The sequence below is a fragment of the Chiloscyllium plagiosum genome, unplaced genomic scaffold, assembly GCF_037043375.1.
Source record: "Chiloscyllium plagiosum isolate Xiang-an unplaced genomic scaffold, Cpla_swu_hap1 HiC_scaffold_44, whole genome shotgun sequence".
Taxonomy (NCBI): domain Eukaryota; kingdom Metazoa; phylum Chordata; class Chondrichthyes; order Orectolobiformes; family Hemiscylliidae; genus Chiloscyllium; species Chiloscyllium plagiosum.
Window position 1 is genome coordinate 46,842,994 of NW_028270182.1, and position 19,894 is coordinate 46,862,887.

The following is a 19,894-nucleotide window of genomic DNA, read 5'->3' on the forward strand; positions in this document are numbered from 1 at the left end:
AGGGGGACAGAGAGATGGGGACAGAGAGAGGGGGACAGAGAGAGGGGGATATAGAGGGGGACAGAGAGAGGGGGATATAGAGGGGGACAGAGAGAGGGGGACAGAGAGGGGCAGAGAGAGAGGGAGCAGAGAGAGGGCGACAGAGGGGGACAGAGAGCGGGGGAGAAACAGAGGGGACAAAAAAAGGGCGACACAGAGAGGGGGAAAAATAGGGTGGGGCAGAGAGAGGGGGAGAGAGAGAGGGGACAGAGAGAGAGGGACAGAGAGATAGTGACAGAGAGACGGTAACAGAGACACGGTGACAGAGACACGGTGACAGAGAGAGGGGGACAGAGAGAGGAGGACAGAGAGAGGGGGACAGATTGGGGGAGAGAGAGGGGGTCAGAGAGACGGGGACAGAGAGTAGGGGATGGAGATAGTGGGGGACAGAGAGGGGGTCAGAGAGCGGGGGAGAGAGAGAGGGGACAGAGAGAGGGGGACAGAGAGAGGGGGACAGAGAGAGGGGGACAGATTGGGGGAGAGAGAGGGGGTCAGAAAGACGGGGACAGAGAGTAGGGGATGGAGATAGAGGGGGACAGAGAGGGATCAGAGAGCGGGGGAGAGAGAGAGGGGACAGAGAGAGGGGGACAGAGAGAGGGACAGAGAGAGAGGGGGCAGAGAGAGTGGGCAGAGAGAGAGGGGAACAGAGAGAGAGGGGACAGAGAGAGGGGGACAGAGAGAGGGGGACAGAGAGAGTGGGCAGAGAGAGAGGGGGACAGAGAGAAAGGAGGACAGAGAGAGAGGGGGACAGAGATTGAGGGGGACAGAGAGATGGCGACAGAGAGACAGGGAGACAGAGAGAGGGGGACAGAGAGAGAGGAGGGGGGCAGAGAGAGGGGGGCAGAGAGAGGGGGCAGAGAGAGAGGAGGACAGAGAGAAAGGAGGACAGAGAGAGAGGGGGACAGAGATTGAGGGGGACAGAGAGATCGCGACAGAGAGACAGGGAGACAGAGAGATGGGGACAGAGAGAGAGGAGGGGGCAGAGAGAGGGGGGCAGAGAGAGGGGGCAGAGAGAGGGCGACAGAGAGAGGGGGAAAGAGAGAGGGGGACAGAGAGAGGGGGACAGAGAGAGGGACACAGAGAGAGGGGGAGACAGAAAGAGAGGGGACAGAGAGAGGGAAGATACAGTGTGGCGAAGATAGAGGGGGACAGAGAGAGAGGAGGGGACAGAGAGAGAGGGGGACAGAGAGAGAGGGGGACAGAGAGATGGGGACAGAGAGAGGGGGACAGAGAGAGGGGGATATAGAGGGGGACAGAGAGAGGGGGATATAGAGGGGGACAGAGAGAGGGGGACAGAGAGGGGCAGAGAGAGAGGGAGCAGAGAGAGGGCGACAGAGGGGGACAGAGAGCGGGGGAGAAACAGAGGGGACAAAAAAAGGGCGACACAGAGAGGGGGAAAAATAGGGTGGGGCAGAGAGAGGGGGAGAGAGAGAGGGGACAGAGAGAGAGGGACAGAGAGATAGTGACAGAGAGACGGTAACAGAGACACGGTGACAGAGACACGGTGACAGAGAGAGGGGGACAGAGAGAGGAGGACAGAGAGAGGGGGACAGATTGGGGGAGAGAGAGGGGGTCAGAGAGACGGGGACAGAGAGTAGGGGATGGAGATAGTGGGGGACAGAGAGGGGGTCAGAGAGCGGGGGAGAGAGAGAGGGGACAGAGAGAGGGGGACAGAGAGAGGGACAGAGAGAGAGGGGGCAGAGAGAGTGGGCAGAGAGAGAGAGGAGGCAGAGAGCGGGGGACAGAGAGAGGGGACAGACAGAGGGGGGACAGAAAGAGGGGGGACAGGAGAGGGGGAACAGAGAGAGAGGAGGACAGAGAGAGAGGTGGACAGAGAGAGAGGAGGACAGAGAGAGAAGGGATCAGAGAGAGGGGGACAGAGAGTGGGGGGAGAGAGTGAGAGGGGGACAGAGAGAAGGGGGACAGAGAGAAGGGGGACAGAGAGAAGGGGAAAAGAGAGAGGGAGACAGAGAGAGGGAGACAGAAAGAGGGGGACAGAGAGAGGGGGATGGAGAGAGGGGGGACAGAGAGAGAGGGGGACAGAGAGATAGGGGGCAGAGAGAGAGGGGGACAGAGAAGGGGGCAGAGAGAGGGGGCAGAGCGAGGGCGACAGAGAGAGGGTCAGAGAGTGGGGAGACAGAGAGGGGACAGAGAGAGGAGGACAGAGAGAGGGGGCAGAGAGAGAGGGGGCAGAGGGAGGGGGATAGAGAGAGGAGGGCACAGAGAGGGGGGAAAGAAAGAGGGGGACAAAGAGAGAGGGGCGCAGAGAGAGAGGGGGACAGTGAGAGGGCGACAGAGTGGTGACAGAGGGGGACAGTGAGGGGGTACAGAGAGAGGAGGGTGGGAGAGAGTGGGGTTCAGACAGAGTGCGACAGAGAGAGTGGGACAGAGAGTGGGGGAGACAGAGGGGGTCAGAGAGAGAGGGGGTCAGAGAGAGTGGGGCAAGAAAGTGGCGACAGAGAGAGGGGGACCGAGAGAGAGGGGGTAGAGAGAGGGGGCAGAGAGAGGGGGACAGAGAAAAGGGGACAGAGAGAGGGGGACAGAGAGAAAGGCGGGTGGAAGAGAGTGGGCGACAGAGAGAGGGGGTCAGAGAGCGGGCAGAGAGAGAGAGGACACAGAGAGAGGGTGACAGAGAGGGGGGCAGAGAGCGGGAGAGAGAGATAGGGGACAGAGACAGGGGAACAGAGAGAGGGGGGATGGAGAGAGGGGTGACAGAGGGAGAGGGGGACACAGAGAGAGGGGGACAGAGAGGGGGCAGAGAGAGAGGGAGCAGAGTGAGGGCGACAGAGGGGGGCAGAGCGCGGGGGAGAGATTGAGGGGACAAAGAGAGGGGGATAGAGAGAGGGGACAGAGAGAGGGGGGACAGAGAGAGGGGGTACAGAGAGAGGGGGCAGAGAGAGGGGGATTGTGAGCGAGGAGGACAGAGAGAAGGGGGAAAGAGAGACGGTGACAGAGAGACAGTGACAGAGACATGGTGACAGAGAGAGGGGGCAGAGAGAGGGAGACAGAGAGAGGGAGACAGAGTGGGGGAGACAGAGTGGGGGAGAGAGAAGGAGACAGAGTATGGGGGGATGGAGAGAGTGGGGGACAGGGAGAGGGGGACAGAAAGAGAGTGGGCAGAGAGAGGACGACAGAGAGGGGTTCGGAGAACGGGGGAGAGAGAGAGGGGACAGAGAGAGGAGGGCAGAGAGAGAGGGGCTCAGAGATAGAGGGGGACAGTGAAAAAGGGGAACAGAGAGAGAGGTGACAGAGAGTGGAGTGACAGAGAGAGAGGGGGACAGTGAGGGGGTACAGAGAGAGGCGGGTGGGAGAGAGTGGGGGTCAGAGAGAGGGCGACAGAGAGAGGGGGCAGAGAGTGGGGGGATGGAGAGGGGGGACAGAGAGGGGCAGAGAGAGAGGGAGCAGAGAGAGGGCGACAGAGGGGGGCAGAGAGCGGGGGAGAGACAGAGGGGACAAAGAAAGGGCGACACAGAGAGGGGGAAAAATAGGGTGGGGCAGAGAGAGGGGGGGACAGAGATAGAGGGGGACAGAGAGATGGCGACAGAGAGACAGGGAGACAGAGAGAGGGGGACAGAGAGAGAGGAGGGGGGCAGAGAGAGGGGGGCAGAGAGAGGGGGCAGAGAGAGGGCGACAGAGAGAGGGGGAAAGAGAGAGGGGGACAGAGAGAGGGGGACAGAGAGAGGGACACAGAGAGAGGGGGAGACAGAAAGAGAGGGGACAGAGAGAGGGAAGATACAGTGTGGCGAAGATAGGGGGGACAGAGAGAGAGGAGGGGACAGAGAGAGAGGGGGACAGAGAGAGAGGGGGACAGAGAGATGGGGACAGAGAGAGGGGGACAGAGAGAGGGGGATATAGAGGGGGACAGAGAGAGGGGGACAGAGAGTGGGGGGATGGAGAGGGGGGACAGAGAGGGGCAGAGAGAGAGGGAGCAGAGAGAGGGCGACAGAGGGGGGCAGAGAGCGGGGGAGAAACAGAGGGGACAAAAAAAGGGTGACACAGAGAAGGGGAAAAATAGGGTGGGGCAGAGAGAGGGGGAGAGAGAGAGGGACAGAGAGAGAGGGACAGAGAGATAGTGACAGAGAGACGGTAACAGAGACACGGTGACAGAGACACGGTGACAGAGAGAGGGGGACAGAGAGAGGGGGACAGAGAGAGGGGGACAGATTGGGGGGGAGAGAGGGGGTCAGAAAGACGGGGACAGAGAGTAGGGGATGGAGATAGAGGGGGACAGAGAGGGGGTCAGAGAGCGGGGGAGAGAGAGAGGGGACAGAGAGAGGGGGACAGAGAGAGGGACAGAGAGAGAGGGGGCAGAGAGAGTGGGCAGAGAGAGAGGGGAACAGAGAGAGGGGGACAGAGAGAGGGGGACAGAGAGAGGGGGACAGAGAGAGGGGGCAGAGAGAGAGGGGGACAGAGAGAAAGGAGGACAGAGAGAGAGGGGGACAGAGATAGAGGGGGACAGAGAGATGGCGACAGAGAGACAGGGAGACAGAGAGAGGGGGACAGAGAGAGAGGAGGGGGGCAGAGAGAGGGGGGACAGAGAGAGGGGGCAGAGAGAGGGCGACAGAGAGGGGTTCGGAGAACGGGGGAGAGAGAGAGGGGACAGAGAGAGGAGGGCAGAGAGAGAGGGGCTCAGAGATAGAGGGGGACATTGAAAAAGGGGAACAGAGAGAGAGGTGACAGAGAGTGGAGTGACAGAGAGAGAGGGGGACAGTGAGGGGGTACAGAGAGAGGCGGGTGGGAGAGAGTGGGGGTCAGAGAGAGGGCGACAGAGAGAGGGGGCAGAGAGTGGGGGAAATAGAGGTGGTCAGAGAGAGGGTGTCAGAGAGAGAGGGCGGCAGAAAGAGGCGACAGAGAGAGGGGCACAGAGTGTGGGGGAGATAGAGGGGTCAGAGATAGGAGGACAGAGAGAGGGGGAGAGGAAGGGGACAGAGAGAGGGGGACAGAGAGTGGGGGACAGAGAGGCGTACAGATTTGGGGGGGAGAGAGGGGGTCATGAAGTGGGGTAAATAGATGGGGGCAGAGAGAGGGGACAGAGAGTGAGGGGGACAGAGAGAGAGGCGGCAGAAAGAAGGCGACAGAGAGAGGGGGACAGAGAGGGGGGACAGTGAGAGAGGGGACAGAGAGAGGGCGACAGAGGGGGGGACAGAGAGAGGGGACAGAGAGAGAGAGGGGACAGAGAGATAGGGGGACAGTGAGAGGGGGACAGAGAGAGTGGGCAGAGAGAGAGGGGGACAGAGAGAAAGGAGGACAGAGAGAGAGGGGGACAGAGATTGAGGGGGACAGAGAGATGGCGACAGAGAGACAGGGAGACAGAGAGAGGGGGACAGAGAGAGAGGAGGGGGGCAGAGAGAGGGGGGCAGAGAGAGGGGGCAGAGAGAGAGGAGGACAGAGAGAAAGGAGGACAGAGAGAGAGGGGGACAGAGATTGAGGGGGACAGAGAGATCGCGACAGAGAGACAGGGAGACAGAGAGATGGGGACAGAGAGAGAGGAGGGGGCAGAGAGAGGGGGGCAGAGAGAGGGGGCAGAGAGAGGGCGACAGAGAGAGGGGGAAAGAGAGAGGGGGACAGAGAGAGGGGGACAGAGAGAGGGACACAGAGAGAGGGGGAGACAGAAAGAGAGGGGACAGAGAGAGGGAAGATACAGTGTGGCGAAGATAGAGGGGGACAGAGAGAGAGGAGGGGACAGAGAGAGAGGGGGACAGAGAGAGAGGGGGACAGAGAGATGGGGACAGAGAGAGGGGGACAGAGAGAGGGGGATATAGAGGGGGACAGAGAGAGGGGGATATAGAGGGGGACAGAGAGAGGGGGACAGAGAGGGGCAGAGAGAGAGGGAGCAGAGAGAGGGCGACAGAGGGGGACAGAGAGCGGGGGAGAAACAGAGGGGACAAAAAAAGGGCGACACAGAGAGGGGGAAAAATAGGGTGGGGCAGAGAGAGGGGGAGAGAGAGAGGGGACAGAGAGAGAGGGACAGAGAGATAGTGACAGAGAGACGGTAACAGAGACACGGTGACAGAGACACGGTGACAGAGAGAGGGGGACAGAGAGAGGAGGACAGAGAGAGGGGGACAGATTGGGGGAGAGAGAGGGGGTCAGAGAGACGGGGACAGAGAGTAGGGGATGGAGATAGTGGGGGACAGAGAGGGGGTCAGAGAGCGGGGGAGAGAGAGAGGGGACAGAGAGAGGGGGACAGAGAGAGGGGGACAGAGAGAGGGGGACAGATTGGGGGAGAGAGAGGGGGTCAGAAAGACGGGGACAGAGAGTAGGGGATGGAGATAGAGGGGGACAGAGAGGGATCAGAGAGCGGGGGAGAGAGAGAGGGGACAGAGAGAGGGGGACAGAGAGAGGGACAGAGAGAGAGGGGGCAGAGAGAGTGGGCAGAGAGAGAGAGGGGAACAGAGAGAGAGGGGACAGAGAGAGGGGGACAGAGAGAGGGGGACAGAGAGAGTGGGCAGAGAGAGAGGGGGACAGAGAGAAAGGAGGACAGAGAGAGAGGGGGACAGAGATTGAGGGGGACAGAGAGATGGCGACAGAGAGACAGGGAGACAGAGAGAGGGGGACAGAGAGAGAGGAGGGGGGCAGAGAGAGGGGGGCAGAGAGAGGGGGCAGAGAGAGAGGAGGACAGAGAGAAAGGAGGACAGAGAGAGAGGGGGACAGAGATTGAGGGGGACAGAGAGATCGCGACAGAGAGACAGGGAGACAGAGAGATGGGGACAGAGAGAGAGGAGGGGGCAGAGAGAGGGGGGCAGAGAGAGGGGGCAGAGAGAGGGCGACAGAGAGAGGGGGAAAGAGAGAGGGGGACAGAGAGAGGGGGACAGAGAGAGGGACACAGAGAGAGGGGGAGACAGAAAGAGAGGGGACAGAGAGAGGGAAGACACAGTGTGGCGAAGATAGAGGGGGACAGAGAGAGAGGAGGGGACAGAGAGAGAGGGGGACAGAGAGAGAGGGGGACAGAGAGATGGGGACAGAGAGAGGGGGACAGAGAGAGGGGGATATAGAGGGGGACAGAGAGAGGGGGATATAGAGGGGGACAGAGAGAGGGGGACAGAGAGGGGCAGAGAGAGAGGGAGCAGAGAGAGGGCGACAGAGGGGGACAGAGAGCGGGGGAGAAACAGAGGGGACAAAAAAAGGGCGACACAGAGAGGGGGAAAAATAGGGTGGGGCAGAGAGAGGGGGAGAGAGAGAGGGGACAGAGAGAGAGGGACAGAGAGATAGTGACAGAGAGACGGTAACAGAGACACGGTGACAGAGACACGGTGACAGAGAGAGGGGGACAGAGAGAGGAGGACAGAGAGAGGGGGACAGATTGGGGGAGAGAGAGGGGGTCAGAGAGACGGGGACAGAGAGTAGGGGATGGAGATAGTGGGGGACAGAGAGGGGGTCAGAGAGCGGGGGAGAGAGAGAGGGGACAGAGAGAGGGGGACAGAGAGAGGGACAGAGAGAGAGGGGGCAGAGAGAGTGGGCAGAGAGAGAGAGGAGGCAGAGAGCGGGGGACAGAGAGAGGGGACAGACAGAGGGGGGACAGAAAGAGGGGGGACAGGAGAGGGGGAACAGAGAGAGAGGAGGACAGAGAGAGAGGTGGACAGAGAGAGAGGAGGACAGAGAGAGAAGGGATCAGAGAGAGGGGGACAGAGAGTGGGGGGAGAGAGTGAGAGGGGGACAGAGAGAAGGGGGACAGAGAGAAGGGGGACAGAGAGAAGGGGAAAAGAGAGAGGGAGACAGAGAGAGGGAGACAGAAAGAGGGGGACAGAGAGAGGGGGGATGGAGAGAGGGGGGACAGAGAGAGAGGGGGACAGAGAGATAGGGGGCAGAGAGAGAGGGGGACAGAGAAGGGGGCAGAGAGAGGGGGCAGAGCGAGGGCGACAGAGAGAGGGTCAGAGAGTGGGGAGACAGAGAGGGGACAGAGAGAGGAGGACAGAGAGAGGGGGCAGAGAGAGAGGGGGCAGAGAGAGGGGGATAGAGAGAGGAGGGCACAGAGAGGGGGGAAAGAAAGAGGGGGACAAAGAGAGAGGGGCGCAGAGAGAGAGGGGGACAGTGAGAGGGCGACAGAGTGGTGACAGAGGGGGACAGTGAGGGGGTACAGAGAGAGGAGGGTGGGAGAGAGTGGGGTTCAGACAGAGTGCGACAGAGAGAGTGGGACAGAGAGTGGGGGAGACAGAGGGGGTCAGAGAGAGAGGGGGTCAGAGAGAGTGGGGCAAGAAAGTGGCGACAGAGAGAGGGGGACCGAGAGAGAGGGGGTAGAGAGAGGGGGCAGAGAGAGGGGGACAGAGAAAAGGGGACAGAGAGAGGGGGACAGAGAGAAAGGCGGGTGGAAGAGAGTGGGCGACAGAGAGAGGGGGTCAGAGAGCGGGCAGAGAGAGAGAGGACACAGAGAGAGGGTGACAGAGAGGGGGGCAGAGAGCGGGAGAGAGAGATAGGGGACAGAGACAGGCGGACAGAGAGAGGGGGATGGAGAGAGGGGTGACAGAGAGAGAGGGGGACACAGAGAGATGGGGACAGAGAGGGGGCAGAGAGAGAGGGAGCAGAGTGAGGGCGACAGAGTGGGGCAGAGAGCGGGGGAGAGATAGAGGGGACAAAGAGAGGGGGACAGAAAGAGGGGACAGAGAGAGTGGGGACAGAGAGAGGGGGGACAGAGAGGGGGGGAAAGAGAGGGGGAGAGAGATAGGGGACAGAGAGAGGGGGACAGAGAGGAGGGGATGGAGAGAGAGGCGGGTGGAAGAGAGAGGGCGACAGAGAAAGGGTGAGAGAGCGGGAGAGAGAGAGAGGACACAGAGAGAGGGTGACAGAGAGGGGGTCAGTGAGCGGGGAAGAGAGATAGGGGACAGAGACAGGGGAACAGAGAGAGGGGGGATGGAGAGAGGGGTGACAGAGGGAGAGGGGGACACAGAGAGAGGGGGACAGAGAGGGGGCAGAGAGAGAGGGAGCAGAGTGAGGGCGACAGAGGGGGGCAGAGCGCGGGGGAGAGATTGAGGGGACAAAGAGAGGGGGATAGAGAGAGGGGACAGAGAGAGGGGGGACAGAGAGAGGGGGTACAGAGAGAGGGGGCAGAGAGAGGGGGATTGTGAGCGAGGAGGACAGAGAGAAGGGGGAAAGAGAGACGGTGACAGAGAGACAGTGACAGAGACATGGTGACAGAGAGAGGGGGCAGAGAGAGGGAGACAGAGAGAGGGAGACAGAGAGAGGGAGACAGAGTGGGGGAGACAGAGTGGGGGAGAGAGAAGGAGACAGAGTATGGGGGGATGGAGAGAGTGGGGGACAGGGAGAGGGGGACAGAAAGAGAGTGGGCAGAGAGAGGACGACAGAGAGGGGTTCGGAGAACGGGGGAGAGAGAGAGGGGACAGAGAGAGGAGGGCAGAGAGAGAGGGGCTCAGAGATAGAGGGGGACAGTGAAAAAGGGGAACAGAGAGAGAGGTGACAGAGAGTGGAGTGACAGAGAGAGAGGGGGACAGTGAGGGGGTACAGAGAGAGGCGGGTGGGAGAGAGTGGGGGTCAGAGAGAGGGCGACAGAGAGAGGGGGCAGAGAGTGGGGGGATGGAGAGGGGGGACAGAGAGGGGCAGAGAGAGAGGGAGCAGAGAGAGGGCGACAGAGGGGGGCAGAGAGCGGGGGAGAGACAGAGGGGACAAAGAAAGGGCGACACAGAGAGGGGGAAAAATAGGGTGGGGCAGAGAGAGGGGGGGACAGAGATAGAGGGGGACAGAGAGATGGCGACAGAGAGACAGGGAGACAGAGAGAGGGGGACAGAGAGAGAGGAGGGGGGCAGAGAGAGGGGGGCAGAGAGAGGGGGCAGAGAGAGGGCGACAGAGAGAGGGGGAAAGAGAGAGGGGGACAGAGAGAGGGGGACAGAGAGAGGGACACAGAGAGAGGGGGAGACAGAAAGAGAGGGGACAGAGAGAGGGAAGATACAGTGTGGCGAAGATAGGGGGGACAGAGAGAGAGGAGGGGACAGAGAGAGAGGGGGACAGAGAGAGAGGGGGACAGAGAGATGGGGACAGAGAGAGGGGGACAGAGAGAGGGGGATATAGAGGGGGACAGAGAGAGGGGGACAGAGAGTGGGGGGATGGAGAGGGGGGACAGAGAGGGGCAGAGAGAGAGGGAGCAGAGAGAGGGCGACAGAGGGGGGCAGAGAGCGGGGGAGAAACAGAGGGGACAAAAAAAGGGTGACACAGAGAAGGGGAAAAATAGGGTGGGGCAGAGAGAGGGGGAGAGAGAGAGGGACAGAGAGAGAGGGACAGAGAGATAGTGACAGAGAGACGGTAACAGAGACACGGTGACAGAGACACGGTGACAGAGAGAGGGGGACAGAGAGAGGGGGACAGAGAGAGGGGGACAGATTGGGGGGGAGAGAGGGGGTCAGAAAGACGGGGACAGAGAGTAGGGGATGGAGATAGAGGGGGACAGAGAGGGGGTCAGAGAGCGGGGGAGAGAGAGAGGGGACAGAGAGAGGGGGACAGAGAGAGGGACAGAGAGAGAGGGGGACAGAGAAGGGGGCAGAGAGAGGGGGCAGAGCGAGGGCGACAGAGAGAGGGTCAGAGAGTGGGGAGACAGAGAGGGGACAGAGAGAGGAGGACAGAGAGAGGGGGCAGAGAGAGAGGGGGCAGAGAGAGGGGGATAGAGAGAGGAGGGCACAGAGAGGGGGGAAAGAAAGAGGGGGACAAAGAGAGAGGGGCGCAGAGAGAGAGGGGGACAGTGAGAGGGCGACAGAGTGGTGACAGAGGGGGACAGTGAGGGGGTACAGAGAGAGGAGGGTGGGAGAGAGTGGGGTTCAGACAGAGTGCGACAGAGAGAGTGGGACAGAGAGTGGGGGAGACAGAGGGGGTCAGAGAGAGAGGGGGTCAGAGAGAGTGGGGCAAGAAAGTGGCGACAGAGAGAGGGGGACCGAGAGAGAGGGGGTAGAGAGAGGGGGCAGAGAGAGGGGGACAGAGAAAAGGGGACAGAGAGAGGGGGACAGAGAGAAAGGCGGGTGGAAGAGAGTGGGCGACAGAGAGAGGGGGTCAGAGAGCGGGCAGAGAGAGAGAGGACACAGAGAGAGGGTGACAGAGAGGGGGGCAGAGAGCGGGAGAGAGAGATAGGGGACAGAGACAGGCGGACAGAGAGAGGGGGATGGAGAGAGGGGTGACAGAGAGAGAGGGGGACACAGAGAGATGGGGACAGAGAGGGGGCAGAGAGAGAGGGAGCAGAGTGAGGGCGACAGAGTGGGGCAGAGAGCGGGGGAGAGATAGAGGGGACAAAGAGAGGGGGACAGAAAGAGGGGACAGAGAGAGTGGGGACAGAGAGAGGGGGGACAGAGAGGGGGGGAAAGAGAGGGGGAGAGAGATAGGGGACAGAGAGAGGGGGACAGAGAGGAGGGGATGGAGAGAGAGGCGGGTGGAAGAGAGAGGGCGACAGAGAAAGGGTGAGAGAGCGGGAGAGAGAGAGAGGACACAGAGAGAGGGTGACAGAGAGGGGGTCAGTGAGCGGGGAAGAGAGATAGGGGACAGAGACAGGGGAACAGAGAGAGGGGGGATGGAGAGAGGGGTGACAGAGGGAGAGGGGGACACAGAGAGAGGGGGACAGAGAGGGGGCAGAGAGAGAGGGAGCAGAGTGAGGGCGACAGAGGGGGGCAGAGCGCGGGGGAGAGATTGAGGGGACAAAGAGAGGGGGATAGAGAGAGGGGACAGAGAGAGGGGGGACAGAGAGAGGGGGTACAGAGAGAGGGGGCAGAGAGAGGGGGATTGTGAGCGAGGAGGACAGAGAGAAGGGGGAAAGAGAGACGGTGACAGAGAGACAGTGACAGAGACATGGTGACAGAGAGAGGGGGCAGAGAGAGGGAGACAGAGAGAGGGAGACAGAGAGAGGGAGACAGAGTGGGGGAGACAGAGTGGGGGAGAGAGAAGGAGACAGAGTATGGGGGGATGGAGAGAGTGGGGGACAGGGAGAGGGGGACAGAAAGAGAGTGGGCAGAGAGAGGACGACAGAGAGGGGTTCGGAGAACGGGGGAGAGAGAGAGGGGACAGAGAGAGGAGGGCAGAGAGAGAGGGGCTCAGAGATAGAGGGGGACAGTGAAAAAGGGGAACAGAGAGAGAGGTGACAGAGAGTGGAGTGACAGAGAGAGAGGGGGACAGTGAGGGGGTACAGAGAGAGGCGGGTGGGAGAGAGTGGGGGTCAGAGAGAGGGCGACAGAGAGAGGGGGCAGAGAGTGGGGGGATGGAGAGGGGGGACAGAGAGGGGCAGAGAGAGAGGGAGCAGAGAGAGGGCGACAGAGGGGGGCAGAGAGCGGGGGAGAGACAGAGGGGACAAAGAAAGGGCGACACAGAGAGGGGGAAAAATAGGGTGGGGCAGAGAGAGGGGGGGACAGAGATAGAGGGGGACAGAGAGATGGCGACAGAGAGACAGGGAGACAGAGAGAGGGGGACAGAGAGAGAGGAGGGGGGCAGAGAGAGGGGGGCAGAGAGAGGGGGCAGAGAGAGGGCGACAGAGAGAGGGGGAAAGAGAGAGGGGGACAGAGAGAGGGGGACAGAGAGAGGGACACAGAGAGAGGGGGAGACAGAAAGAGAGGGGACAGAGAGAGGGAAGATACAGTGTGGCGAAGATAGGGGGGACAGAGAGAGAGGAGGGGACAGAGAGAGAGGGGGACAGAGAGAGAGGGGGACAGAGAGATGGGGACAGAGAGAGGGGGACAGAGAGAGGGGGATATAGAGGGGGACAGAGAGAGGGGGACAGAGAGTGGGGGGATGGAGAGGGGGGACAGAGAGGGGCAGAGAGAGAGGGAGCAGAGAGAGGGCGACAGAGGGGGGCAGAGAGCGGGGGAGAAACAGAGGGGACAAAAAAAGGGTGACACAGAGAAGGGGAAAAATAGGGTGGGGCAGAGAGAGGGGGAGAGAGAGAGGGACAGAGAGAGAGGGACAGAGAGATAGTGACAGAGAGACGGTAACAGAGACACGGTGACAGAGACACGGTGACAGAGAGAGGGGGACAGAGAGAGGGGGACAGAGAGAGGGGGACAGATTGGGGGGGAGAGAGGGGGTCAGAAAGACGGGGACAGAGAGTAGGGGATGGAGATAGAGGGGGACAGAGAGGGGGTCAGAGAGCGGGGGAGAGAGAGAGGGGACAGAGAGAGGGGGACAGAGAGAGGGACAGAGAGAGAGGGGGCAGAGAGAGTGGGCAGAGAGAGAGGGGAACAGAGAGAGGGGGACAGAGAGAGGGGGACAGAGAGAGGGGGACAGAGAGAGGGGGCAGAGAGAGAGGGGGACAGAGAGAAAGGAGGACAGAGAGAGAGGGGGACAGAGATAGAGGGGGACAGAGAGATGGCGACAGAGAGACAGGGAGACAGAGAGAGGGGGACAGAGAGAGAGGAGGGGGGCAGAGAGAGGGGGGACAGAGAGAGGGGGCAGAGAGAGGGCGACAGAGAGGGGTTCGGAGAACGGGGGAGAGAGAGAGGGGACAGAGAGAGGAGGGCAGAGAGAGAGGGGCTCAGAGATAGAGGGGGACATTGAAAAAGGGGAACAGAGAGAGAGGTGACAGAGAGTGGAGTGACAGAGAGAGAGGGGGACAGTGAGGGGGTACAGAGAGAGGCGGGTGGGAGAGAGTGGGGGTCAGAGAGAGGGCGACAGAGAGAGGGGGCAGAGAGTGGGGGAAATAGAGGTGGTCAGAGAGAGGGTGTCAGAGAGAGAGGGCGGCAGAAAGAGGCGACAGAGAGAGGGGCACAGAGTGTGGGGGAGATAGAGGGGTCAGAGATAGGAGGACAGAGAGAGGGGGAGAGGAAGGGGACAGAGAGAGGGGGACAGAGAGTGGGGGACAGAGAGGCGTACAGATTTGGGGGGGAGAGAGGGGGTCATGAAGTGGGGTAAATAGATGGGGGCAGAGAGAGGGGACAGAGAGTGAGGGGGACAGAGAGAGAGGCGGCAGAAAGAAGGCGACAGAGAGAGGGGGACAGAGAGGGGGGACAGTGAGAGAGGGGACAGAGAGAGGGCGACAGAGGAGGGGACAGAGAGAGGGGACAGAGAGAGAGAGGGGACAGAGAGATAGGGGGACAGTGAGAGAGGGGTACAGACAGAGAGGGGCAGAGAGAGAGGGGGTCAGGGAGAGAGGGCGACAGAGAGAGGGGGGACAGAGAGAGAGGGGGACAGATAGAGAGGGAACAGAGAGAGGGGGACAGAGAGAAAGTGGGATAGAGAGAGACGGGGACAGAGAGAGAGGGGGACAGAGAGAGGGGGGACAGAGAGAGGGGGGACAGAGAGAAGGGGGACAGAGAGGGGGTGACAGAGAGGGGGAACAGAGTGCGGGGCACAGACAGAGCGGGGGACTGAGAGAGAGGGGGACAGAGAGAAGGGGGGCAGAGAGAAGGGGTCAGAGAGAGGCGGGACAGAGAGAGGGGGACAGAGAGAGGGGGGACAGAAAGAGGGGGGGCATGGAGAAGGGGACAGAGAGAAGGGGGACAGAGAGTAGGGGTCTGAGAGAGGGGGAACAGAGAGAGGGAGAAACAGAGAGGGGGTCACAGAGAGAGTGGACAGAGAGAAGGGGTCAGATCGAGGGGGGACAGAGAGAGGGGGGACAGAGAGAGGGGAGACAGAGAGAATGGGGTCAGAGAGAGAGGGGACAGAGAGAGGGGGACAGAGAGAGGGCGACAGAGAGAGAGGGGGAAAGAGAGAGGGGGACAGAGAGAGGGTGACAGAGAGAGGGACACAGAGAGAGGGGGAGACTGAGGGGACAGAGAGGGGGAAGATACAGTGTGGCGAAGATAGAGGGGGACAGAGAGAGAGGAGGGGACAGAGAGAGAGAAGGACAGAGAGAGAGGGGGACAGAGAGATGGGGACAGAGAGAGGGGGACAGAGAGAGGGGGATATAGAGGGGGACAGAGAGAGGGGGACAGAGAGCGGGTGGATGGAGAGGGGGGACAGAGAGGGGCAGAGAGAGAGGGAGCAGAGAGAGGGCGACAGAGGGGGGCAGAGAGCGGAGGAGAGACAGAGGGGACAAAGAAAGGGCGACACAGAGAGGGGAAAAAATAGGGTGGGGCAGAGGGAGGGGGAGAGAGAGAGGGGACAGAGAGAGAGGGACAGAGAGATAGTGACAGAGAGACGGTAACAGAGACACGGTGACAGAGACATGGTGACAGAGAGAGGGGGACAGAGAGAGGGGGACAGAGAGAGGGGGACAGATTGGGGGAGAGAGAGGGGGTCAGAGAGACGGGGACAGAGAGTAGGGGATGGAGATGGAGGGGGACAGAGAGGGGGTCAGAGAGCGGGGGAGAGAGAGGGGGGACACAGAGAGGGGGACAGAGAGAGGGACAGAGAGAGAGAGGGGGCAGAGAGAGTGGGCAGAGAGAGAGGGGAACAGAGAGAGAGGGGACAGAGAGAGGGGGACAGAGAGAGGGGGACAGAGAGAGGGGGCAGAGAGAGTGGGGGACAGAGAGAAAGGAGGACAGAGACAAAGGGGGACAGAGAGAGAGGGACAGAGAGTGGGGGAGGTCGAGGGGGTCAGAGAGAGAGGTGGGCAGAAAGAAGCGACAGAGAGAGGGGCACAAAGTGTCGGGGAGATAGAGGCGTCAGAGAGAGGGGAACAGAGATGGGGGAGATAGAGGGGACAGAGAGAAAGGGACAGAGAGTGGGTGACAGAGAGGGGTACAGAGTGGGGGGAGAGAGGGGTCTGAGAGAGGTGGACAGAGGGTATGGGGATGGAGAGAGTAGGGGACAGAGAGAGAGAGGGGGACAGAGAGAGAGCGGGACTGACAGAGAGGGGGACAGAGAGGGGGGCAGAGAGAAGGGGGCAGAGAGAGGGTGACATGGAGGGGGGCAGAGAGCGGGGGAGAGAGATAGGGGACAGAGAGGGGGGCAGAGACAGGGGCGATGGAGAGAGGGAGAACAGAGAGAGAGGGGGACAGAGAGGGGGCGGAGAGAGAGGGAGCAGAGAGAGGACGACAGAGAGGGGCAGAGGGCGGTGGACAGACAGAGGGGGTACAGAGAGAGGGGGGTACAGAGAGAGGGGGATTGAGAGAGAGGAGGACAGAGAGAAGGGGTCAGAGAGACGGTGACAGAGAGATGGTGACAGAGAGATGGTGACAGAGACACGGTGACAGAGAGAGGGGCACAGAGAGTGGGGGTGATAGAGGGGGTCAGAGCGAGGAGGACAGAGAGTGGGGGACAGAGAGAGGGGTACAGAGCGTGGGGGAATGGAGAGGTTGGGGGACAGAGAGAGCGGGGGACAGAGGGAGGAGGCAGAGAGAGGGGGCAGAGAGAGAAGGGGACAGAAAGAGGGGGACAGTGAGAGGGGGGCAGAGAGAGAGGGAGAGATAGAGGGGACAGAGAGAGGGGGACAGTGAGAGGGGGTCAGAGAGAGAGGGAGAGATAGAGGAGACTGAGAGAGGGGGACAGAGAGAGGGGGCAGAGAGAGAGGGGGACAGAGAGAGAGAAGGACAGAGAGAGAGAGAGGGAGAGATAGAGGGTACAGAGAGAGGGGGACAGAGAGAGGAGGCAGAGAGAGGGGGCAGAGAGAGGGGGCAGAGAGAGAAGGGGATAAGAGAGGGGGACAGTGAGAGGGTGACAGAGAGAGAGGCGGGTGGAAGAGAGAGGGCGACAGAGAGGGGGTCAGAGAGTGGGGGAGAGACAGAGAGGACACAGAGAGAGAGGGGACAGAAAGAGAGGGGGCAGAGAAAGAGGGGACAGAGAGAGAGGGTGACAGAGATGTGGGGGGGAGAGAGAGTGAGGGACTGAGAGGGGTACAGAGTTGGGGGAGAGAGGGGGTCAGACAGAGAGGCGGGTGGAAGAGAGAGGGCGACAGAGAGGGTGTCAGAGAGCGGGGGAGAGAGAGAGAGGACACAGAGAGAGAGGGGACAGAAAGAGAGGGGGCAGAGAAAGAGGGGACAGAGAGAGAGGGTGACAGCGATGTGGGGGGGAGAGAGAGTGAGGGACAGAGAGGGGTACAGAGTTGGGGGAGAGAGGGGTTCAGAGAGAGGGGGACAAAGAGTGTGGGGATGGAGAGAGTGTGGGACAGAGAGAGAGAGGGTGACAGAGAAAGGAGGACAGAGAGAGGGGGACAGAGAGGGCGCAGAGAGAGAGAGGGGGCAGAGAGAGGGCGACAGAGAGGGGGTCAGAGAGCGGGGTACAGAGAGAGGGGGCAGAGAGACAGGGGCAGAGAGAGAGGGGGCAGAGAGGGAGGCGGCAGAGAGAGCGGGGGACAGAAAGGGGGGCAGAGAGAGAGGGAGAGATAGAGGGGACAGAGAGAGGGGACAGAGAGAGGAGGGCAGAGAGAGAGCGGGACAGAGAGAGGGCGACAGAGAGAGGGTGACAGAGAGAGAGAGGGGACAGAGAGAGGGGGACAGAGATATAGAGGGGACAGAGAGAGGGGGATAGAGAGAGGAGGGAAGAGAGAGTGGTGACAGAGAAAGAGGGGGACAGTGAGGGGGTACAGAGAGAGGTGGGTGGGAGAGAGTGGGGGTCAGAGAGAGGGCAACAGAGAGGGGGTGACAGAGAGAGGTGGGTGGGAGAGAGTGGGGGTCAGAGAGAGGGCAACAGAGAAGGGGTGACAGAGAGTGGGGGAGATAGAGGGGTTCAGAGAGAGAGGGGGTCAGAAAGAGAGGGGGACTGAGAGAGAGGAGGACAGAGAGAGAGGGGGCAGAGAGAGGGCGACAGAGAGAGGGGGACAGAGAGCGGAGGAGAGATGGAGTGGACAAAGAGAGGGGGACAGAGAGAGGGGAAAAGAGTGAGGGGATACAGAGAGAGGGGGACAGAGAGTGGTGGTCAGAGAGAGGTGGACAGAGATTGGGGGTTGGAGAGAGTGGGGGACAAAGAGAGGGTGACAGAGAGAGGGAGCAGAGAGAGGGGGAAAGACAGAGGGGGACAGAGAGTGGGGGATGGAGAGTGTGGGGGACAGAGAGAGGGGGGAAAGAGAGAGAGGGGGACAGAGAGTGGGGCAGAGAGAAGCGGGCAGTGAGGGGGGGGGGAGAGAGCGGGGGAGACAGATAGGAGACAGAGAGAAGGGGTCAGAGAGGGGCGGGTGGCAGAGAGAGGGGGCAGAGAGGGGGGAACAGAGAGAGGAGGCAGAGAGCGGGGGACAGAGAGAGGGGACAGACAGAGGGGGGACAGAAAGAGGGGGGACAGGAGAGGGGGATCAGAGAGAGAGGAGGACAGAGAGAGAGGTGGACAGAGAGAGAGGAGGACAGAGAGAGAAGGGATCAGAGAGAGGGGGGCAGAGAGAGTGGGCAGAGAGAGAGGGGAACAGAGAAAGAGGGGACAGAGAGAGGGGGACAGAGAGAGGGGGACAGAGAGGGGGGCAGAGAGAGAGGGGGACAGAGAGAAAGGAGGACAGAGAGAAAGGGGGACAGAGAGAGAGGGACAGAGAGTGGGGGAGGTCGAGGGGGTCAGAGAGAGAGGTGGGCAGAAAGAAGCGACAGAGAGAGGGGCACAAAGTGTCGGGGAGATAGAGGCGTCAGAGAGAGGGGAACAGAGAGAGGGGAGATAGAGGGGACAGAGAGAAGGGGACAGAGAGTGGGTGACAGAGAGGGGTACAGAGTGGGGGGAGAGAGGGGTCTGAGAGCGGTGGACAGAGGGTATGGGGATGGAGAGTGTAGGGGACAGAGAGAGAGGGGGGAACAGAGAGAGAGCGGGACTGACAGAGAGGGGGACAGAGAGGGGGGCAGAGAGAAGGGGGCAGAGAGAGGGTGACAGAGAGGGGGGCAGAGAGCGGGGGAGAGAGATAGGGGACAGAGAGGGGGGCAGAGACGGGGCGATGGAGAGAGGGAGAACAGAGAGAGAGGGGGACAGAGAGGGGGCGGAGAGAGAGGGAGCAGAGAGAGGACGACAGAGAGGGGCAGAGAGCGGTGGACAGACAGAGGGTGTACAAAGAGAGGGGGGTACAGAGAGAGGGGGATTGAGAGAGAGGAGGACAGAGAGAAGGGGTCAGAGAGACGGTGACAGAGAGATGGTGACAGGGTGCTGGTGAGGCCACACCTGGAGTACTGCATGTAGTTGTTATCTCCTTACTTGAGAAAGGATGTACTTGCATGAGAAGGGATGCAGAGGAGGTTAACTAGGTTGATTCAGGAGTTGAGGGTGTTGGCTTAACAGAAACTGAGTAGATTGAGATTATATTGATTGGAATTCAGAATAATGGAAACATGTAAAATAATGAATGGAATGGATAAAATACAAGTTCAGAGGATGTTTCCAATGGCAGAAGTTTTTAGGACAAGAGGGCATCATCTCAAGATTAGAGGAAGCAAATTTCCGACACAATTGAGAAGGAACTTCTTGGTCTCGATGGAATTCATTGCCCAGGGAAGTAGTTGATGCTAGTTCAATAACCGTTTTTAAAGCTAGGATAGATTTTTTTCAAAAAAATAATTAATTAAGGAATACGGTGAGAACGTGGGTAAATGATTCTGTGTCCACAAAATGATCAGCCATGATCTTATTGAGTGGCAGAGTATGATCAAATGGCAGGAAGGCCTTCTCCTGTTCCTAGTTCTTTTGTTCTTATGTTCTGTATTCCTCCCTCACTTGTGACTTGGAGGTGCTGGGATTGGATTAGGATGGACAAAATTAAAATTCACAGAACACCAGGTTATACTCCAACAGCTTTGCTGCTGCTTCATCAGGTGGTTATGTGATTTTTAACTTTGTCCCTAACTCTTGCAACTGATAAACAGTGGCAAAAGCCACGAAGCACTGTGCAAGCTCCAGCCAACAATGGGCCCCGTTGATTGATGTCAGCGGCGGACCAACGGAACGACAGGGGTGGAACTGGAGGACCTGGTGGGCAATTGGGGTGAATGAGGGGCGGGACTAGACTATACCACGTGGTCATCCTCGCCGTCGGTGCGGACTTCCTGTGATAATGTTCAGGAGCTGGACAGGACATTGGTTCACCCACTTTTGGAATATTGTA